Source organism: Carcharodon carcharias, chromosome 12 (assembly GCF_017639515.1).
Source record: "Carcharodon carcharias isolate sCarCar2 chromosome 12, sCarCar2.pri, whole genome shotgun sequence".
Taxonomy (NCBI): domain Eukaryota; kingdom Metazoa; phylum Chordata; class Chondrichthyes; order Lamniformes; family Lamnidae; genus Carcharodon; species Carcharodon carcharias.
The window spans coordinates 25,694,245-25,718,044 of NC_054478.1; the positions used below are offsets into that span (position 1 = coordinate 25,694,245).

The 23,800-nt window shown below is 44.0% G+C and overlaps 1 long non-coding RNA gene across 1 annotated transcript in view; it reads right to left on the bottom strand.

The window, feature by feature from the left end:
• Positions 1–2,038: 2,038 nt before the first annotated feature.
• LOC121285172 overlaps positions 2,039–23,800 on the bottom strand; it is a 45,984-nt gene continuing 24,222 nt past the window's right edge. Inside the window, exon 3 of the long non-coding RNA XR_005944609.1 lies at positions 2,039–2,619. This is a non-coding gene — a long non-coding RNA (uncharacterized LOC121285172). The remainder of the gene's footprint in view (positions 2,620–23,800) is intronic.

A 23,800-nucleotide genomic window follows, 5' to 3' on the forward strand; every position in this document is an offset into this window, starting at 1 on the left:
AAGAAGCCTTCGGCCTCCCTTTGTCCCAAGCTTCCTTCCTTCAGCCCGTGGATCGCTTGCAGAGCCCCAGAACTGGGGCCCCAGGCTGCAGGCTCCTGCTTCTGACTTCTGGGTGTTTTTATTTTTTATTTTAACTTATTTATGTGATGTGAGCATCACTGGCAAAACGAGTATTTATTGCCCAGCTTGAGGGAACTTAGGAAGCAGAGTGTAATGGTCAATGGATATTTTTCAGGCTGGAGGAAGGCCAATGGGAACATTTACGGTAACAAGATCAGTTGGGCATCTGTGTCCCAGGACTCAGCTGATTCTCCACTTGCCTAGAAGTTTGCACTGTCTGTACCCCAGGCCCTCCTCCATGCCTGGTCCACCCGATTAAAATGGGGGATTCCAGGCCAACAAGATCTCAACTATGAAAGACAGATCAAACACATATTCCTACAGAACGATTTGTTCGGAGATGTGCCCTCCAATCTTGGATTAGACTGTCGGTACTTAAAGTTGACAAGGCACCGGGATTGGACATGATGCCTCCAAGGATATTGAAGGAAGCGAGAGGATAAATTGCAGGGGCACTAGCCATAATTTTTCAGTCTTCCCTAGACTCAGGGGAGGTACCAGAAGACTGGAGAATTGCAAACATTATGCCCTTGTTCAAAAAAGGTTGTAAGGATAAGCCCAGCAATTACAGAACACTCAGTTTAACTCCAGTGGTGGGCAGGATTCTAGAAATAATTATTCGGGATAGCATTAGTAGTCACATGGAAACACATGGGTTGATAAGGAAGAGCCAGCATGGATTTCCAAAGGGGAAATCATTTTAACTAATTTGCTGGAGTTTTTTGAAAAGATAACAGAAAAGGTTGATGAGGGTAATGCTGTTGATGTGGTGTACATGGACTTTGAAAAGGCATTTAACACAGTGCCACACAGCAGACTTGTGAGAAAAGTTATTATTCATTGAACAAAATTGGCTGAAAAATAGGAAGCAGAGTGTAATGGTCAATGAATATTTTTCAGGCTGGAGGAAGGTTTGTAGTGGAGTTCCCCAAGGGTCAGTATTGGGACCCTTGCTTTTCCTGATAAATATTGGTGTGCAGAGGACAATTTCAAAATTTGATGATGATACGAAGCTTGGGAGAGTTGTAAATTGGGAGGGGGAAAGTGTAGAACTTCAAAAGGACATAGGAAAGTTGGTGGAGTGGGCAAATAGGTGGCAGATAAAGCTCAATAAGGAGAAGTGTGAAGTGATGCATTTTGGTAGGAAGAACATGGACAGACAATATAAAATAAGGGGTGAAATTTTGAAGAGGGTGCAGGAGCAGGAAGACCTGGGTGTATATGTGCATAGATCATTGAAGGTGGCAGGACAGGTGGAGAAGGCATATAGTATCCTAGGCTTTATTAATAGGGGCCATAGAGTACAAGAGCAGGAAGGTTATGCTGAATTTATCCAAGATACTCGTTAGACCTCAGCTGGCGTATTGTGTACAGTTCTGGGCACCACTTTAAAGGAAGGATGTGAGTACATTGGAAAAAGTGCAGAAAAGGTTTACAAGAATGGTTCCAGGGATGATAAACTTCAGCTATGAGGATAGATTGGAAGGGTTGGGACTGTTCTGCTTAGAGAGAAGTCTAAGAAGAGATTTAATAAAGATGTTCAAAATCATGAGGAGACTGGACAGAGTAGATAAGGAAGAAGCTGTTCCTGCTTGTAAAAGGATCAAGAATGAGAGTGCACAGATTTAAAGTGATTTGCAAAAGAAGTAAATGTGATGTAAGAGAAAGCTTTTCTCATACAACGAGTGGTTCGGGTCTGGAATGCACTGCCTGGAACTGTGGTGGAGGCAGATTCAATCGAGGTATTCAAAAGGGCGTTAGATGATTATTTGAATAGAAACAATGTGCATGGGTACGGGGAAAAGGCAGGACAATGGCACTAGGACAAAATGCTGATTTGGAGAGCTGGTGCAGACATGATGAGCCGAATGGCCTCCTTCTGTGCCACTAAAATTCTGTGATTCTGAGAGTCTAAAACATAACTGACTGTTGTCAGTAGTATATCATCATCTACGTCATACATGAGCATATCCTATCAGTTAACCCTTTATACTACACTATCCCCCAAGTATCCCATTTTCAACAACAACATGAAACTATCTCTTTAACTATTTACATTGCATTTCTGTAACCCTTCAGATTCTGCCCAACTCCTACTCTTCCCTTCCCCAAGTGTTGGGGGGATTCAATCTCCCTCAGTATTCTCGGCCCTTAGGGAAGACGTTTTGGAGACATAAGGGTCTTTGGCATCTGGTAGGACATCATCATCTGCAGAATAGGACAACACTTTAGCATCGTTGCTGTCAGCATAGCTGGGAAACAGAGTGTAGGTTGCAGGATGACTGAATTGCAAGGGCAAGAAAGACTTATCAACGTAAAACTGATCCAAGACTGAAGAGAATTGACCTTTGGACCATCTGGGATTGGAAGAGAAGAATGCAGGACATCTGAGGAACTTGTTTCTGCCTCAAGAACACAGGGAAAAAGCTTCAGAAGAGGAATGATCTTCAACTCCGGGGAAAACTGTCACAGACGTATCATCAACTGCTGTATGAAAGCCTGAAAAAGCATCAAAGGTCTGAGATGTCAATGAAATTAGACATTGAACGAAAAAAGAAAACAACCAACTTCCTGTAAGACTGCCCGGAAAAGTAGAGATGACTTCCCAATGATATTTCGGGAGGGCTGTCTACTCTTCCAGTCGCAGGCTATTCCTCTCCCATGTTGGCTGCTGATAGCCTCATCGGCAGTAAAGTTGGTAGAGAAACAGGCTGTGATTGGAGGAGCAGTGATCACTGATGTCTAGGAGTATATGGAGGGAAAAGGAGAGGATTTCCGGGGGGCGGTGTAGAAAATAGGGGACAGGGAGAGAGTGTGAGTGCGTGTGTGTGTGAGAGAGAGAGTGTGAGTGCATGTGTGGGTGTGTGAGAGAAAGTGTGAGTGCGTGTGTGGGTGTGTGAGAGAGTGTGAGTGCGTGTGTGGGTGTGTGAGAGAGTGTGAGTGCGTGTGTGGGTGTGTGAGAGAGAGTGTGAGTGCGTGTGTGAGAGAGACAGTGTGAGTGTGTGTGTGTGAGAGAGTGTAAGAGAGAGAGAGAGAGAGCATGTGTGAGAGTGCATGTATGAGAGCCATGTTAGAGTGCTTGTGTAAGTGCATGTGTGGGAGCAAGAGCAAGAATGTGCACGAGAGTGTGCATGCGAGACAGAGTGTGCGTGCAAGAGAAAGTGTGTGTGCAAGAGAGAGTGTGTGTGCGTGTGCAAGAGATTGTGCGAGAGTGTGAGAGAGAAAGTGTGCGTAAGAGAGAGTGTGTGTAAGAGAGTGTGTGTGAGAGCACATGTGTGTGAATGTGTGAGAGTGTGAGAGAGTGTGTGTGTAAGAGTGACAGAGCATATGAGAGGGAATATGAGAGAGAGAGCATGTGTGAGAGTGTGTGAGTGCATGTGTGTGTGTGCGTGATTGTGTGTGAGAGAGAGTTTGTGTGTGAGAGAGTGAGAGAGAGTGCAAGTGTGAGAAAGTGTGTGAGTGTGTGAGAGAGTGTACGTCTATATGTGTGTGTGTGTCTTTATGTGTGTGTGTGTGTGTCTGGCTCACTCTCAGTCTCGGGATTCTCATTCACCATCACCCCCACACATCTACTTTCACAGTGGGTGAGGGTATGTAAGTGAGCACCCTGAGACTGGAAGTGAGCTAGACACGTACACTCTCACCTTCTCACACTCTAATGGTCATCTTTATCAATTACTTTTTTTTTTAATTATCAATTTATTGCTTTGACATTGCTTTATTTAAGCACAAGTTGTTTCTTTTGTTCATATCTTGAATTTTTTGAAATTCATGTTGAATGTTGTGTCAAACCTCATCTTTCCAAAATTTACTCATCAACCCCTTGAGTGAGAAAAAATTGCTTTATGGCCCCCCTTCACAAAAAAAATCCTGCCTAAGGAGAATGTTGTCTGCTCTTGGACCTACCACATAAAGAAGGGAACTGACTTGAAGCTTTCGCTCCTTTTCATGAAGTCCTGATGCTGCTCGATACTGGAGAAAATGGCATTTCTATAACTCTCATTGCTGGCCTCCCTGAGGCCCTTGGGGCAGTCAAAAGAGTGGGGCAAGGCCAGGGACTGCTCACTAGGTACAGTCATCATTAGCTCTCTCCAGTGTGCCCCCTTTTTCTGCTGACTTTATTGTTCAAAGTGCTTTCAAAAGTTTCTTCACTCTGTGGTTGCTTCGATAGCACCGATGTATTTTTTTTTCCATTGATATCTCCATTGCTCCCACCATGTTCTGAGATATATCGTTCTATCTTGGATTCTAGGTGTGTTCATGGGTTAGTAGACAGACAATAGACATACACTAGCATCTGCTTAACACTTGTTTATTAATAAACACTTGTTTATTAGCACTACATCTAAACAGCTTACAGAGTAGGCATGTTGCTCCTAGGCATGATTCCAACCTTTCTCTCTCTTGAGAGAGAGTCTAACACATGACTGACTGATGTCAGTAGCGCATCATATGCCATACATTAGCACATCCCATCTTTAACCCTTTATACCACATCTTTCACAACCTCAGGATGTCCAAAAGCTCTTTAACACCCAGTGATGTACTTTGGAAGTGTAATCACTGTTGTGATGTAAGAAACATGGCAGTCAGTTTGTGCACAGCAAGATCCCACAAACCGCAATGTGCTCATGACCGGATAATCTATTTTTAGAGTCAATCACATTGCTGTAGGTCTGGAGCCACATGTAGGCCAGGCCAGGAAATGATGGCAGATTTCCTTCTCTAAACGTCATTAGTAAATGAGATGGGTTTTAACAACTATCGATGATGATTGTCATGGTCACTGTTACTGAGACTAGCTTTCAATTCCGGATTTTATTAATTGAATTTAAATTCCACCAGCTGCCGTGGTGAGGTTTCAACCCATGTCCCCAGACCATTTGAAAGCAAAATACTGCAGATTCTGGAAATCTGAAATAACAACAGACTCAAGAGTCATGCGGACTTGAAATGTCAACTCTGTTTCGCTCTCCACTGATGCTGCCTGAGCAGCTGAGTTTTTCCAGCATTTCCTATTTTTATTCCTAGAGGGTTAGCCTGAGCCTACTGGATTACTAACCCAGTGACATGACCATTAACCCACCATCTCCAACCATACCTCCACCGCACCCCCCCCACTTCTCCGCACCCCCCCCACCCCACCCCCCACTCCAAGTCACACCACCATTGGCGGCCCAGCCATGCCGTCAGCTGCCTACATCCCAAGCTTATGAATTGCCTCCTTATACCTCTCTGCCCCTTCTCTTCCTTTAAGACAATCTTTAAAACGTGCCTCTTTGGATCAGGTTTCTTGTTCATCTATCCTAATATGTGGCTCGTTGTCAGATTTTGTTTGATTACTTTCCTGTGAAGCACCTTGGGATATTCCCACCACCTCTGTTAGATCAAGGTAAGCGATGTACCTGAGCTGGTAGCACACAGCCTTGTTCACTGACTGAGTAGGAGGTGATTATCTGGGGCTTTACAGTAGGTTCAGGTTGCACCAGTTGGGTCAGGTCGCCACAAAGGCTGCTGGAGAAGACACCTTAAGTCTGCTGTAGGATTAGACAACAAACACAACACAAAAGGCTTCAACAGCTGTAACATCAGACAGCAGATTGTAGTTTACTGCCGGGCCCTCAGGGCACTGGATGACACAGTGTTTAAGAACATGGTGCTCTCAGCTCTGTCAGGTGAATTTTGAATACAGCTAAATCTAATGGATGGGAGTCCTGAATCTCCACGGGCTGAAGTGAAAGCAGTTTGAGCCATGATAATTCTGAGTCCAGAACAAATTCACAATTCTATTCAACACGGCCCCAAGTCCTAGAAGTGGAAATGATGCAGAAAGGACCCTCTCCAAAGTTGGTGATGGGGTGGGGGTGGGGGGGGGGGGGGGGGGGGGGGGGGGGGGTTTACGCAATTTTTAAAAACTTCATTCTCAGGCTGAGGGCACTGGTGTAAATGCTGGTGTTTAGTGCTCATTGTTGTTAGAGAGGTGATGGGTCTGCTTTTTGTGAATTGCTGCAGTCTGAATGGTGAAGGAGGAAACTCCAGGATCTTGCGCACTTCAGAGCAGGTTGTAGCTGTAGCCACGGGTAAGGAGCCTGCATCTGCTTGTGGGAGAGTTGTGTGGGGCGTGGCGGGAGGTGGGGGTGGGGGGGGTGGGTGTTGGTAGGGGGTTGGGGGGGGGGTGGCAAGCGGAGGGAGGAAGAGGGAGTGGGAATGGGAAGATGGTGCCACAGTGGCAATGTCACTGGACTAGCAATCCAGAGGCCCACGCAAACATTCTGGGGAAAGTTTCAAATCCCACCACGGCAGCTGGTGGAATTTAAACTCAACTAATAAAATCTAGAATTGAAAGCTAGTCTCAGTCACGGTGACCACGGAATCGATTGTTGTAAAAACCCATCTGGTTGATGATGGCCCTTTTAGGGAAGGAAATCTGCCATCCTTACCTGGTCTGGCCTACATGTGACTCCAGACCCACAGCAATGTGGTTGACTCTTAACTGCCCTCTGAAATGGACTAGCAGGGTAGTTAGTGATGGGCAACAAATGCTGTTCCTGCCAGTGATGTCCACATCCAATGAAAGAATAAATAAAAACCCATTCCCTGAATCCCCTGGGGTGGGGTTCCTTGAATAGGGTATTCTGATGGGCTGATACCAGAGGATGAGGTAAGCTCAGGATGTTGGGGGCGAAGCACATCTGCTCCCTTTGGCCCACAAGCAGTGCTGGGAAAGTGCTTAGATTTTCCCTGAAGCCTTCCTCACCGATCTTGAGCTCTAGGCTGCCCAGAGTTAACCAGTCAGAGAGATTAAATGTGAGACTTCCAACCTCAGAACAATATTTAAATAGATAACCCACCTCCCTGGAGCATTTTTATATCTCACCTGACCTCAGCCCATTCATTTTTGGGAGTTTCAATTCACCCCATCTCATTGACATGTGCTTAAATTCCCAAGATCCTCTGACCGGGTACCGATTAAAGGAAAGGTACAGTATTTGGTAAAATACTTTGGTTAGCAATTGTTTTGGACAGGTGGGGGGTTAATTTAAACAGCACTAATTTCTCCTTTCACCACCCATCCGTAAACAGAAAGGTGTTTTGATTTGTTTTCCTCTTCACAAGCACTGGCGTATTTCCCATACCCTCGGTTTTGGTGCAATCCAATTTTCTATTAATAACCCAACAGCAAACTTGAAATCGGATGAACTCAAAGGATTAGTTTATTTGAACACACTCAAAACGTGGGAGGAAGGTTGCAATATTGTCCCCTTTGCATTCGTACAGTAAAAGAAGGATAGGGAAAATAAAGATTTATAGTGCAGAGACCACAGAGAAAATAAATATTGTCTCACATGGGTTCCAGAGCCCAGAATCAAAGTCCAATGAGGTATCCCTTCACGGAGATCAGTGAGCTAAAAACCGATGCTGGATAATTCACTTTTCCGGTGGTGTTGACTTCACATGATGAGATAGGCATGCAAAGAGGTTTCAGTCTTGTAGGCGATGGTACAGGATTTCCAGTAGAAGCAGTGCAGATAGGGCCAGGTGTCGAACCTGGGCCAGAACTCTTCGCCTGCGATGCTGCTGGTTCAGTGGTAAAATGGCCAACTGAGATTGTGCAGTACAGCTAGGCAAAATTACTGGTCAATAAACAAGAGATCCATGTCACATCGCTTCCACCTCTTCACACTATCTTTTACAAAGGACGTGCATCCCTTGTCTGGGTCCCCAAAATTGTTGAATGTCTTAACCTTTAAGAATTGAAAGGAAGGTTGTGGGGCTCTTTGCCTTAGCAGACAAGCAGACTCCTGCTGGCCAGCCTCAGTTATGAAATGCAGATGGCCTTTGTAAAGTTCTGTCTGTGCAGCCCATAGGGTATTGTTAGTGGCTGTTCAGGGATAACAATGTGCAAGCTTCTATGATACTGCCAGGTAGCTCCTTTTGTTCGAGGGTCACAGACACATATGGATTCAGCCATTTTGGCTCTTGTCCAGTTCTAAATGTTTAGAGAGAGCAATGAGCATATCTCTATATATTTTATTTAACAAATAAAGAGTGGGAGGTCTTAATTCCTTCAACATTCCTGTGCCTTAAAGAATTCCTATTTAGAACAAGAACTTGCCCCTTACACAACCCCTTTCACAACCTCAGGACACCTCAAAATACTTTACAGCTAATTAAGTACTTTTGGCATGTAGGCATAATTGTAATATGGGAAACACAGCAGCCAATTTCCACACAGCAACCTCCCATAAACAACAATGAAGTAAATATCTAGATAACCAATTTTGGCAACATGCAACTAATGTCCAGCTGAGGGGGTCAGTTTTTTTAACAACTCACTCATAGGATGACAGTGCAACACCCCCTCAGTACAGCAGTGAATTATCAGCATAACCTGCATGCTCAAGTCTCTGGAGGGGCTTTTGTTTTAACAAAAATTTAAAAAAGTCATAAAATATCTGAAAGAACATTTCAAAACATTTGAAAATGGCATTACAAAGGGTGCAATAATATGCAAGTTTTCCACATAGATCATATCATACCCGGAGGTGTTTCAATATAATCAAGGGCCGTTACAGACATTTCAAAATGGTCATAACAGTCAGGCAGCGCAATGGTATTTAAGTTGCCTACATAGATCATGTTGCACTCTGAGGTGCTTCAATGCATTTGTGATACATGTAATATTCACTGCATCCATTCAACGTGAGTCATACAGCCCGGGTGGGCCTATACAATCCCCAGCCCCTCGGTGCACTATGGCTGAAAGGTCATAGATAACGACCTTTCCCGATTGCGCCTCTAAGGCAGATGTGCCAAGCTTTAGTGTATCCCTTAGCACATAGTCCTGGACCTTGGAATGTGCCAGTCTGCAACACTCGGTCGGGGACAACTCTTTGCACTGGAAGACCAACAAGTTTCGGTCAGACCAAAGAGCATCTTTCACCGAGTTGATGATCCTCCAGCTGCAGTTGACATTTGAGTCGGTGTGTGTCCCTGGGAACAGCCCGCAGAGCACAGAGTCCTGTGTCACAGCACTGCTTGGGATGAACCTTGACAAAAACCACTGCAACTCTTTCCAGAGCATCTTTGCAAAGCCACAAGGAGATGGGCAACAGTTTCTTCCTGACCACAGCCACCTTGAGGCCAAAATGCAGAGGGGGTGAGACTCCTGGCATGTAGGAAGGATGTGATGAGGAGGGCCTTTCTCACCACCAGCCAAGCAATGTCTTGGTGCTTGTTGAAAAGTTTTGGGGATGAGGCATTCTGCCAAGTGACTTTAACAGTCTGCTCAGAGAACCATCCCACAGGACCCACCATCTCCTTTTCCCTCAGGGCCACTAGGATGTTACGTGCTGATCACTGCCTGATGGAGTTGTGGTCAAAGGTGTTCCTCTGCATAAACATTTCCACGAGGGACAAGTGGTACAGCACAGTCCAACTACTTGGAGCATTCCATAGCAGTGTGGCCAGACCCATTTTTTGCAACCCTGGGGGCTGGCAGAACCTCAGCACATAGTGTCACTTGGTGTTTGCATGCTGAGGGTCTATGCACAGCTTGATGTGGCCACACATAAAGGTGGCCATCAGGATGAGGGTGATAAAAGCAAAATACTGTAGATGCTGGAAATCTGAAAGAAAAACAGAAAACGCTGGAAAATCTCAGAAGGCCTGACAGCATCTGTGGAGACAAAAACAGAGTTGATGTTTCAATTCCGTACGACCCCTCTTCAGATGTTGGACAATTTTTTTCCCCTTTCTTTAGAGGTTTGTACATTGTGTGCCTGCGAATATGGTCAATTTTCAACCTTGAATAAATTGGAAGACGGCTCGGGTGATTGCTACAGTGCAGGAGTGAGGAATGGGCCATGCACAGCAACACCGAGAGTGCCTCACACCTGATGACCAAGCTCTTACCCGCAATGGTGAGGGAGCATCGCTCCCACATGCTCAGTTTTTCTCTCTGCATGGCTACTCACTCCTGTCGGTTTCTAAAGCCTGTCCTGGTCCTTCTGAGCCACATCCCTTCACGCCATCGTACCTGACAGTCTAGGGGACAATCAGTTCCCAAAGAATCAGCCCAGTTCCCAAAGAACATGGCCTCATTCGTGCCGCAATTTACCTTGGCACCCGAGGCCAGTTCGACCTGGTCGCAGATGTTGATCAGTCTGCACATCCACAGCGGTTTCGAGCAGAAGATGATGATGTCATCCATGCACGGGGAGGCTGTTGAACACACACCTTCTGTCTCAGAGGAGAATGTTACCCACTGAGCCACAGCTGTCATCCTGTTACATAGCTATCACATTGCAGTAAACATCGAGTGAAAACACTGGCCTGCAGTGATACCACTGCCTTCAATTATTTTACATTTAATACAATCAACTCAACAACACTGTGCTAATGAGACGGATTCACACAAAAGGGGAATGTGCACTAAAGAACTGAGATCAGTGAATTCAATGTTATAAAGTAATTTCAGTCACTTTCAGAAATCCTAATTAGGAAGAAACTGCCTGAGCCAACTTCAGAGCTGTTAGATCTCAAATGATTCCACATTCACACAGATTGAACAAATTTGCATACTCTGCCAGCCCTCACCTAGAACCCACATATTTGCATATTCCAGCAGCTCTAAACTAGAATGCAGCAATTTGCATAATCTAGTAGGGGTCACCTTCGCTGCCTGCCAAAGTGAGATTAGCTAACTCCGTCACAGAATTACTCACTGACTAGGATTCAATTCCCTCCCCCTCTTTCCACCGTGACCTTCATTTCGCTGAATCCAACAAAGGAACTCATTTATCTGCTGCTCTCCAGTTCTGATGTTGCCACCTCCTGAATCACAGATGCTGATGGATGTGTTCTGTCTGTGCAACATTTCTTGTTTTTATTCCACTTTCCAGCCTGTCTTTTCTCTCTATTCTGAGTGAGCAATCCACCATCTAATGCATCCGTCCATCGGGCTCTAGTGGATTCTGTGCTGGTTTAATTTTTAAATATACACCTATGAGTCAGAAGTTCCTGCCCTCGAGTCCCACTCCCGGGACATGTGCTCTAAAATCTAGACTGACACTGCAGTGCAGTACTGAGGGAGTGCTGCACTGCCAGGGGTAGTATCCTTCAGATGAGATGTTAAAGCAAGGCCCTACCAGATTTCTCAGATGGGTGGAAAAGGTCCCATGCTGCCAGTTAAAAGAAGGAGTTATGTCTGGTGTCCTAGCCAATATCACTGAAAAGAAATAGATTACTTGGTCATTATGATATTGCTTTTTGTCAGAGTTGTGTAAATTAGCTGCTATGTTACCTATATCACAATAATGACAACACTTTAAAAGTAATTCATTTGATGTAAAGTATTTTGGGACCTCCTAAGGTCATGCAAAGCGCTGTGTAAGTGCAAGTTCTTTCTCTCTAGAACTTTCAGTCAAGAATAATAGTTCAGTGGTTGACATGCATTTGGATGTCATCTTGAATCAACAGAACTTCTGTCCATAGACCTGCTGCAAGAGTCCAGGAGACCATGTTAGTGGGATGGTGGAGGAGCCTTTAATTGTCAGTCAGTGTCATGGAACAGCTAAGGCATTTGAAATGAGTTGCATTTACTTACATTATGATCTGTAGTGACTCGGAGGATAATGATATTCCAGTCAGAGTCTGCCTTTCCATTACTACTGTACAGTGACAGCTCTTATCTCAAGGCAAGGAATTTTAAAATAAACTCCATCTGACCCACTACAGCTGACTCAAATAACGCTCGTCAGAAAAAAATTCCTTTGCAAGAATTGCAAGCTGTCACATAGGATTACAACATGCAAACAAGCCGTTTGGCGCAGTCAGTCCTTCTGTGTTCATCCCCCACATGAGCTGAAGTCCACATCCAATGTTCTCATAATCCCCTTTACTTGTGCCCAGCAAGGTCACACTCCATTGTACCCTCACTAAGAAGGAAGTGAACTGTCAGGGAGGTAATTTTCACCAGGGTCAGCTCTGCAAATGAAATTCTGAATCCCTGTAAAATAGATTGTGCATTTATGCAACACAGATTTAAGATAATTGGCAAAAAGTTACCAGAGGAGAGATGAGGAGACTATTTTTTCCCCAGTGAGTTATCAAGGTCTAGAGTGCTTTGCCTGAAAGGGTGCTGGAAGCAGATTCAATAGTAACTTTCAAAGGGGTATTGGATAGATACTTGAAAGAAAATATTTAGCAGAGCTGTGGGGAAAGAGCAGGGAAGTAGAACTAATTAGACCGCTCTTTAAGAGAGCAGGCACAGCCACGATGGGATGAATGGCCTCATTTTGTATTGTATGATAAAGCACCTCAGAATATCCCCAAAAGATCACGAGGTGCTTTACAACCAATGGATCACTTTGAAGACCTAATTTGGAAAGCATGTTAGCTAATTTGCATATGACAAGGTCCCATAAGCAGCAATTGAAAGAAGGATCTGTTATTTTTTTCCCTTTGGAGTTAGTTGAGGGATGAACAGTGGCCAGAACACCAGGAGAAATCTTTGCTCAGTGGTACCACAGAGCAGGTAGACAGAGTTTAAGATCACCTAAGAGAGTCAACACTTTTGACAATATAATATTCACTCAGAGAAACACAAGATTTAAGCACACAGAATGATCAAAAGTTTCAACACTGTGATCCTTTATTCCACCAGCATCAAACATTTGTGCAAAAGCTTTCCTTAAAGAAATGAACTATTTTACAATATGTGGCTGTTGCTCGACATGACAACAGATAAACCACTGAGACCGCAACTCCTTGTCTTGAATGAGCAATGTTGCAGACTTGCTTGTTAAACAAAAGGAGCTAATATGCCTTGAGATCTGCAGGAGTGCAAGGTCATGACGTTGAACAGTTTTCCTTTATCTCCTTGTTACGACGATGTGATTTTTTTTTCTGAAGAAAATACAAATTTCTTCTGCCTTTCTGTCCTGGTTGGATTTTAATGAACTGTAACCTAATTAAGATAATGGGGGACTGCTAGCCAGCCATCAGACACAATTTGCATTCCACCCAAGTGGGATGGAAAAGGGAACAGACACTCAAATCCCCCTGAGAACCATGAAAGACCCCATCTCCAATTGGCTTTCACACTATCTGAAAACTCATCAAAAGTTTCTTAGATGAGATGTCAAAAATGTAATTACCTGTTCCACAACTCACTGACTATGGCAACCATGGTAACTGAATTCTTCTGGAATATGCACCTTGTAAGACTTTTTGAGAACTGTTTACTTAAGCCAAAGGGCAGAGATCAGAAGGATATACTGAAAGGCTGCAAAGAGCCATCTCTCTCTCTCTCTCAGAAGTATTATACATAGATATTGCAGAGCAACCATTTTGAGAAGAGAAAATCTACTGCAAACCGAGATCCTTTGGGGTAAAACATGAAAACCCACTCCGCACAGCTACACCCCAGAAGACAACTGAACAAAGCAGTCGCAATGTGGAACCATTGCATTGAGACCAACCACAGGGCAGTTAACCATGCATTTCTTTGATTGTTTATTGTTTTTATGAACTGTAAAATAGTTCATGAACTATTCTTGTATTCTACCTTCCATGTAAGTGTGTGTGTGGGGTCCATGGAATGAGCGTGACGTATGAATGAGGGTTTCCAATTAGCTGTTTTTTTAAATTCGGGAAGTAGGGTCAATAAACTTATCTTGTTCTTTGATTTAAACTCAGAAAATCTGTCTGATTAATTCTTTATAATCTATACATGCACATAATTGGACTCCTGCAGTACTGGCAAAACACATCTTTGCTAATTTCACAAACCCTATACAGTCAGACCTGGAGTGTAAATTAAGGGAATCAATCTTTACCCCTCCTCATGTGGTTGTAACACTCTCTCCCCATACTTCGCAAAATTGGCTTGGGCTTAAAACTGGACTCAAAGCGCAGCAGAGGTACCAAGTTAGGAGCGTGCTGGTAACACTAATTTTGCTAGTTCCTCTTGACCACGCCAGCTCAGTTACCTTGCCACCCAGATCATGAATGGCATCTCCAGCTTCCAGGGGCTCCTTAGGCTCAGGGGGGGATTGCATGCTGTCCAGGCTATCCTTTTGGGTCCCTATCAGCTGGATGCCCAATCCAGTTCTCCTCACTTGGTCCCCAGGCTCCAGCATAGACCTCAGACTGATCCTGCTGGCACTTGCTTCTGCTTCAGCCTGGTCTTCATGACCTCAGACTCAGCTCTCCCCAGCCTGCCAAAGACAGTGCTCTCTACACCAGAGGGGCCCACAGGGGCCGATCAATTTCCCTGCTTGGTGCTCTTCGACACCAGCGCCAGCTGCTGGACAAAGCCTGTTGAACAGAACTTCCTGGGAGCCATGGGGAATGCCCTGCAGAACACGAGATCCTGCGCCCAGCCACGCACCAAAGTCAAAAGCTGGGAGCCGACCCAATTCCCCTGCCCAGTGCACCTTCCCCGCTGCAGGAAGACAAGAAAATAAATATTGACATCACTGAGTGTACCAATGAGTTCGAGGCCGGCAGGACCTGAGGAAGGATTCACAGCAAACAGTCTATTTTATAGCAAACAAAGTCGATTTACTCAGTAACCTGGAAACAATCTATTCAAACAGAAGCACGGCAACATCTGGTCAATTTACTCAACAAGCAGAATCCATGTACAAACTACAGCAAACAAAACTCCTGACTGAAATGGCTGCTATTCTATTTTTGTTCATGGGCTGTGAGCATCACTGCTAAAATATGGTCGTACCCTGCCTTTGAGCTAGAATCCCACTCCAGGACTTGTTGGACACGGAGGAGCCCAGCCACAGGTGCAGGTGTGTATCGGTGCCAGTCCCCAGCCTGGATACATGGGGATGGTTAGTGACAGGAAGGGCATCTGACTATAAAAAAAAAACCCACCAAAACGATGGGTGATGTGAAGGATGATCAACTAGCACTGCGGTGATCCCATGTAACATGAGAAAAGCTAAGAAAGAGAGGGATATGAGCATCGTTGGTAAGGCCATCACTTATTGCCCATCCCCAATTGCACTTGAGGAGGTGGTGGTGAGCTGGCTGCTTGAACTGTTGTAGTCCATGTGCTGTAGATACACCCACAGTATTGCTGGGAGGGCGTTCCAGGATATTGATCCTGCAACTGTGAAGAAACCGTAATACAGTTTTGAGTTATGGTAGAGTGTGACTTGGAGTGGACCATTATTTTTTTTTTCTTTCATGGGATGTGGGCATCGCTGGCAAGGCCAACATGTATTGCCCATCCCTAATTGCCCTTGAGAAGGTGGTGTGAGTCTCCTTCTTGAAGCTGCAGTCTATCACGTGTAGGTACGCCCACAGTGCTGTTCGGAAGGGAGTTCCAGGATTTTGATCCCAGTGACAATGAAGGAATGGTGTGTGGCTTGGAGGGTAACTTGTAGGTAGTGCTGCATGTTCCCATGCATTTGCTGTCTTTGTCCTAGAGGTGTTAGAAGTCATGGGCTTGGAAGGTGCTATCAAAGGTATGTTTCTGCAGTGCATCTTGATATGGCATACACTGCTGCCACTGTGCTAGTAGTGGAGGAAGTGAATGTTTAAGGAGGTTGAGGGAGTCCTGATCAAGCAGGCTGTTTTGTCCTAGATAGTATGGAAGTTCTTGAGTATGGTTGGAGCTGCACTTATCCAGGCAAGTGGACAGTACTGCATCACACTCCTGACTTATGTCTTGTAAATGCTGGATAGGCCTTGAAGAGTCAGGAGGTGAGTTACTCACCACAGGATTCCTAGCCTCTGACCTGCTCTTGTAGCCACAGTATTTACATGGCTAGTCCAGTTCAGTTTCTGGTCAATGGTAACCCCCAGGATGTTGATAGTGAGGGATTCAATACAAAATTGAGCGGGGAATTGAAATCTGAATCTGTTCTCTTATTGCTACCAAAACAGAAGCTGTTGTTGCAAGATACTCCACTTCCAGAGATGCCATTGAATGTCAAGGGGAGATGATTAGATTCCCCCTTTTGGAAATGGTACTGGCACATGTGTGGTGCGAATGTTACCTGCCACTTATCAACCCAAGCTTGAATGTTGTACAGATCTTGTTAAGTCCCCCAATGAAAGCAAGCTTATTTTGCCAGCAAAAAGCAGTGAGTGGACAATAGCTATATAACACAAATTATGTGAAATCATTCCCCATCGCTAACAGCAGTCTGGTCACCTGGCATGATCGATAGAGGAGGCATTACCAAATCATCTCCATTCTGGCCAGTAATAATGTCACTATATGCAGTCTTAAAATAATCAGAGCCGATAATCTACTCAAGTCCACCATGGGACCTGAATGTTCGATTTTCCACCTCAGCTGAGAAACTTTATCAAGATGACAACCCGGATAGCAACAGAACTGGAAGTTAGACAAAACATTTGCCTGGAAAATATATAATCTTGTGCAGCCATGATCCAAATCCAAATCATCTAGGTCATAGGCTCCAACAGTACTGTACAATAAACCCTGCAGTATCAGTGTCAATAGCAAACAATGACCTGATGCTGCAAAGGTGATGGATATATTTCTGTCACGTCTAACAATTCTTAATAGGGTCAAAAAGGAAAGCAAGCATTGCTGGAATTCCAAAGTAAATACAGAAGATGCACAATCCGTCAATCAGCACCTGCCAAGTATGTTAAATGTTTTGGGGGTGACCATTCATTGAAATGTTTCTAATCAACAATGGCGCTCAGAAAGTTAACCTCTCTCTATAAGTGTAACTTGTTAGATATCACTTGTTCTAAGTTCTTGCCACTAGTGCTCTGCCTCAACCCTACAGAATGAAAAGAAAAGATTTGCATTTATATAGCGCCGGTCACAGCCTCAGGGTCTCTCAAAGCACTTTGCAGCCAATAAAGTGCCTTTGAAGTGTAGTCACTGTTGTAATGTGGGAAACAAGGCAGCCAATTTGTGCACAGCAAGCTCCCACAAACAGCAATGGGATAAATGATCACCTAATCTGTTTTAGTGAGGCTGGCAAGTTAGGATCACTGACACTCCAATTGTGATTTATTGTTTGTTACAGGGAACTCCAAATGGAGAATGGTATTATCAGGTAAATGGTTTGTGTTTACCCTGGCTGAGTTATTGCAATGCTGGTACATTGCTTTGAATTGTATCTGCAAAAAGAAATGGTGCAAAGGTAAAGGTGCAGAAACCTTATTAAAATTTTTCTTTTTAAAATAAATGCACAGTGAGATATTGTTGAGTTTAAAGATAGCATTGTGAAAGGAAAGCTTCAGCCTCTGCCGTTGCCAATGGAGCCTCCTCTCACCCTATTCCACTCTTTCACCCTCTGCTGTACTCAGTCTGGATTTCTGTTCATCTCCCATTTCTCCCTTTTCCGTGGGTTTTGTACTAACACACACCTACACCTTGGGGCTCTCTGATCTAAACGTCAGTCAATACACCCACACCTGTGCAGTGTGATATTGAGACTAGGTAGGCGCTATGTTCACATCCCAAACTACGTGCTCACCTCAGCCGGTTCAGATGAAACCTCATTTTGATGGGCCCATCACAAACTGACTTTGCTCACATTGAAGGATTGACCACCTGGAAGGCAGCTGGGGAAATGAAGCCCGGTCATCCATGGCTTGTTGGTAGCACTCTTGCTTCTGAGTCAGAAGGTTGTGGGTTCAATCCTCCATTTTGGAACCTTGAGCACAAAAGCTAGGCTCATGGCTCTCCAATACATTGCTGAGAGAATGCTGCATTGTCAGCGGAACACTCAGACGTTAAACTAAGGCCTTGCCTGGCATGCAGTGTGGATATATATCTGAAAAAGAGTTAAGGGAGTTTTCCCCCAATGTTCTGGCCAATATTTATACCCAAACCAACACACAAAACAGATTATCTGGTCATATTCACATTGCTGTTTGTGGAACTTGCTGTGTGCAAATCTTCTGCCACTTTTCCTACATTACAACAGTGGCGACACTTCATTGGCTGTGAAGGTGAGATATCCTGGGACCATGAAAAGCACAAGTTAAATGTAAACTCTTCTTTCTTTTAAGTCTGTTTCAGAAGAAAAGCAAAGATGTCAGCTGCCAGGATGTACATGGCAGCGATTGTAAGTTCATACCAAGGCTCAGTGTTAATTCTTTTGCAGCAACGTCTATCCACAAATAGAAGCAAGCAGCTGCTAATTTTGCATGGAACTAGATTTTTTCTTACATCTCATGACATCCCAAAGCAACCTACTTTAAAAGGGTGATAGACAACATAGTTCAAAATAACAAAGCAACTTGCCCTGTAGGGTTGGTATATGTGTAACTTTTCTCTAAATAAAGTCGATGGTCACTGAAGGACATTTACCAGCACCATAAATATAATAGCTGAGGTCTGAATTCCTAAAGCCAATGCAACATAACTTGCTTCTTTTCATATTCATCTTCCTCCCCCAGTGCTCAATCCATCCACTGCACTGCAAGTACAGTTTTTCACCTAGGTATTCAGGCTCCACAATAATTAATGGTGGGACGACCTATCCCACTCAAACTTCACTTCCCCTCCAATCTGCCTGGAGCATATTTCGGGTCCTTCATGGCTATTTTCTTTGTGTTCAGTGTGAAGGGATCACTCACTGTGAGCTGAAATGTGATCTTTTAACACAGCCAACGTCTGGTAATGAAGCACTGGCCTGAGTTGAACACAGCACCCATGTTATTGAAAATTGTTCATTAGAAATACCACTAGACCTCTTATGCCCTTGCAGCTTTTCACTTTTGCACCACGTGATTTAGGCTATAACCCCTGAATTTGGCTTATTCCAAAACAGAAGGTTAACAGAAACAGCTGTTCCAACTTGCTTGCAATGTTCAATTGCTCAGCTGATAAGGAAATACACAATTTTTTCCTAAGATTTTGTGGTTGTAATGTCGGTAACACAAAATTGACACCGAGTCTACCCTCAGTTCATACTTTCCGTTTCGCATGGACAGAACAGAAAAAATTGGTAGAAAGTTGCCAAATACATCTTTTTGGACATTGAACTATCAATCAATCCCTGTCAATAACTATGCTTTCGCATCAGATATTTTTTCCCTGTTCATTATCTCAAATCAGACCTCCTCAGATAAATCCTTACTAACTGAAATCCTGGGTGTGTCTTTGCCTTATTCTGCACCAAAGTTATTTGCACAGAATGTCCACGAAGAAGCCACTGATCAAATAAGAAACCCGATGACTTACAAGATCATTTGACCTCACCTGACCAGTGTGGCTTTTGTTATAAACTGCAAAACAGGTTTATGAATAGGTAAATGAATGGAAGTAAGAATTCAGTGCAGACGTATATTAATTTTAGACTTAACTATCACCACTTTGAAGATACAAAAAATAACAGTTACATTTGGTTCATTGAACTTAACTGTAATGTGGACCAGACACAGCTGGGGTGAAATTGCAAATAGGCAGGGTCAGAAAAGAGACCAAACATACCCATGCTGTGAGGGCATGCCTGAGATTTAGTTCATCTGAAATCAATGGAGCTGAATATTGGACAGAGTACCTAACAGACAATTGATGTGATACATCCCCTTTTACATCACCTCTCAAGTTCAATTTCATCCCCGTTTCTCTGACAGCACTGCAATAGCTAACATATCAGTGCAGACCAAAGGAGCACTGCACTGTCTTTCAAGTGAGTTGTTAAACCGAGGCCCAGTCTGCTCTCTCAAGTGGACGTAAAATATCCTGTTCCACTATTTCAAAGAAGAGGGGAATTCTCTCTGGTATCCTGAATAAAATTTATCTTTCATCCAACATCACTGAAAAAAAAAATCTGCTCATCGTTTAATCCATTTCTGGGAGCTTGCCATGCACCAGTTGGCTTCCACGTGGTCTACATTATACATTATAACAGATATTATACTTCAACAGTAACTGCAAAGTGCATTGGAGCATTCTGGGATCATGAAATGCGCTGGATCAATGCAAGCCTTTCTTTCTTTGAAAATTAACCTTTCCATGGCTGTCTGCTGCTGACCATCTCCAGAGTATCTTTCTGACACCTGTCTCTCTCAGACTTCAGAAAAATTGAATGAGGCAGCCTGATAAGCAATGCTCAAAATTGGTCCAGGGCAAATTGAAAAGGGTCCATCAAATTGAAAAAGCATCACAATTTCAACATAAATTCCAACAAAACTCACCTGGTGCTTGCCTTGCATATTTGACCAGAGATAATGGACTCCTTGTTGCTTCATTTTAAAAATGGGACCATCTTTTGTTTAGTTCATAACTGGTTTGAGCTGAGGTTGCTTAAAAATCCAGATTAGTTTTGCTTGTCTATGCGCACAGGTACATAGAGGAGAAGTGTCCCACACAGACGTGAGTGAAGACAACACGGGGACCCAATTGCTAAATCACAAAATGAGGTTCACTCACGCAAGTACAATCTTATAAAATAGCTTGAAAGTGGATATTCATACCTGGTTTCCAAATATCACAAGGTTCATGTCAACCATCTCTGAAATCAAAATTATCCGGCTTAAAACCCTTCAGGTTCTAGGAATAAGGAAAGACTTGCATTTATGTAGAGCTTTTCATGACCATTGGGCAACTGAAAGCCCTTTACAGTGAATGAAGAATTTTAGGAGTGTAGTCACTGATGTAATTTTTTTTTTGACCTTTGATAAGGTCCCTCATGGCAGACTGGTACAGAAGGTAAAGTCGCACGGGATCAGAGGTGAGCTGGCAGGATGGATACAGAATTGGCTTAGTCATAGAAGACAGAGCGTAGCAGTGGAAGGGTGCTTTTCTGAATGGAGAGCTGTGAATAGTGGAGTTCCAGGGATCAGTGCTGGGACTTTTGCTGTTTGTGGTACACATAAATGATTTGGAGGAAAATGTAACTGGGCTAATTAGTAAGTTTGCAGATGACACCAAGGTTGGAGGAGTTGCAGATAGTGAAGAGGATTGTCAAAGGATACAACGGGATATAGATCAGTTGGAGACTTGGGCGGAGAAATGGCAGATGGAGTTTAATCCAGACAAATGCGAGGTAATGCATTTTGGAAGGTCTAATACAGGCAGGAATTACACAGTAAATGGCAGAACCCTTAAGTGCATCGACGGGCAGAGGGATCTGGGTGTACAGGTCCACAGGTCACTGAAAGTGGCAACGCAGGTGGATAAGGTAGTCAGGAAGGCATATGGCATACTTGCCTTCATTGGCAGGGGTATTGAGTATACAAGCTGGGAAGTCATGTTGCAGCTGTATAGAACCTTGGTTAGGCCACACTTGGAATATTGCATGCAATTCTGGTCACCACATTACTAGAAGGATATGGAGGCATTGGAGAGGGTGCAGAGGAGGTTTAACAGGATGCTGCCTGGTCTGGAGGTTATTAGCTATGAGGAGAGATTGGAGAAACTCGGATTGTTCTCACCAGAGCTACGGACATTGAGGGGTGACTTGATAGAAGTTTACAAAATTATGAGTGGCATGGACAGAGTAGATAGTCAGAAGCTTTTTCCCAGGGTGGAAGAGTTAATTACTAGAGGACATAGATTTAAGGTGAGAGGAGAAAACTTTAGAGGAGATGTGCGGGGCAAGTTTTTTACGCAGAGGGTAGGGAGTGTCTGGAATTCGCTGCCAGAGGAGGTGGTGGAAGCAGGTATGATAGTGGTGTTTAAGAGGCAGCTTGACAAATACATGAATAGGATGGGAATAGAGGGATACGGACCCCGGAATTGCAAAATGTTTTAGTTGACAGGCAATATGATCAGCACAGGCTTGGAGGGCCGTACTGTACTGTGCTGTACTTTTCTTTGTTCTTTGTTCTAATGTAGGAAACACCAATTTGCAAACAGCAATGTGATAATCACCCGATTACCTGGTTTTTTTGTGTGCTATTGTTTTGAGGGATAAATATTAGTCAGGACGCCAGGGGTAATTGCACTACTCATCTTCAAAATAGTGCCATAGGATCTTTTACATCCACCAGCAGGAAGATGTCTCACCCAAAAGACAGCATCTCTGACAGTGCAGTTCCCTCTCAGCCTTGATTTTTGTGCTCAATGTGACTTGATCCCAGAACCCTGCAACTTACAGCTGAGAGCTGCAGAGAGGCAAGTGGGGGGAGGGGGCAGCTCTTCATGAGGAAGCATGGAGCATCATCCAACGCACTGAAAAACTACAGGGATTCTCGGACCCTGCTAAGATATCACCAGTTTGCAGTCTTACTTTTGCACCATAAGACACTGCTGCTTGACAGTTCTATTTCCTGTGGGACTGATAAGCAGTGATGGACAGCTAGCAGCAAGCAATTTACTTCTCTCCCAAGAGAAAGTAAAGGCCATCAACTTATTCTCGTCATCCATCTCAGCCATTACACTTAGTTCAGGGAATCATGGTTCTTCAAGATTATAAATGTGTGCGTTTGTGTGCATGTGTGTGTGTTTGTGTGTGTGTGTGTGTGTGTGGGCGGGGGGTGGTGGGGGAGGGTGGTGTGTGATGCGGGGCAGGGTATTGACTTTCCACACAACAAAAAAAGAATGTCAAAGAAAAACAACTGGTTATCTGCAGCTGGATTGACATTTTTGGTTAAAGGAACCCAAACCACAATAAATATTCGCCGCTCCAAAGCAGAAAAAGGATAAAGTGAAGGACGGAACAAAGGAGGTAAAAATGAATCTGCCAGCGCTCGAGAGGATGGAAGTTGTAATTATCTCAAAGTGCTTTGAATGCCCATTCAGCCGCATTTTGCAGACTCGGGTGCCATTAGTTTTGCGGCTCTAAAGTGGCCAGTTTAATGGGAGTGTCGTTCTGACGAAAGGCCAAAAACTGGCTGTGATCCCCGGGAACAAAAGTAAGTGGGAGCCTGAAGTGTTTGCAAAGCCATTTAAATGAAAATTACGGGTGGAGACTTTTAAAGCGATGCACCTGCTGGAAACAGCTCTCTTTTTTTGCCAATGCCTTGCAGTTCCCGATTGCACTTAAGCTATTCCTAAAAACGAAACCTGAAATAAAACACAGATTTATTACAGGACATTTGGATATATTCTCCTGCCCTGGAATGCTGGAGAACCCCAGCTGATCACTAGAGGGAGGTGTAAGCTTTAATCTGACAGTTTTAAGATTGTTTCTGTTTTCAAGAATTCTTCCAAGTCTATTAGAATTGCTTGTGATTGAACAAGGTAATATAGTTTGTATATGCATCATTCATTGCTAATGGCACGAATGCTGTTGGTTGCATTTTGCTCGCTTGCTCTTCCTTCAGATGCAGTTACCCATCTGTGTGGTATTACATGCAAATAACCATACCAATTAGCAGCAGGAATAGGCCACTCGGCCCCTCGAGTCTGCTCTGCCATTCAATAAGATCATCGCTGACCTGTTTGTAACCTCAACCCCACATTCCTGGCTACCCCCGATAACCTTTCACCCCCTTGTTAATCAAGAATCGATCTAACTCGCAATCCTCGGAGAGAAAAAAAATTCTCATCTCTGTTTTAAATGAGTGACACTTTATTTTTAAACAGTGACCCCCAGTTCTAGATTCTTCCACAAGAGGAAACATCCTCTCCACATCCACCCTGTCAAGATCCCTCAGGATCTTAAAGGTTTCAATCAAGTTGCCTCTTATTCTTCTAAATTCAAGTGGATATAAGCCTAACCTGTCCAACCTTTCCTCATAAGACAACCCACCCATTCCAGGTATT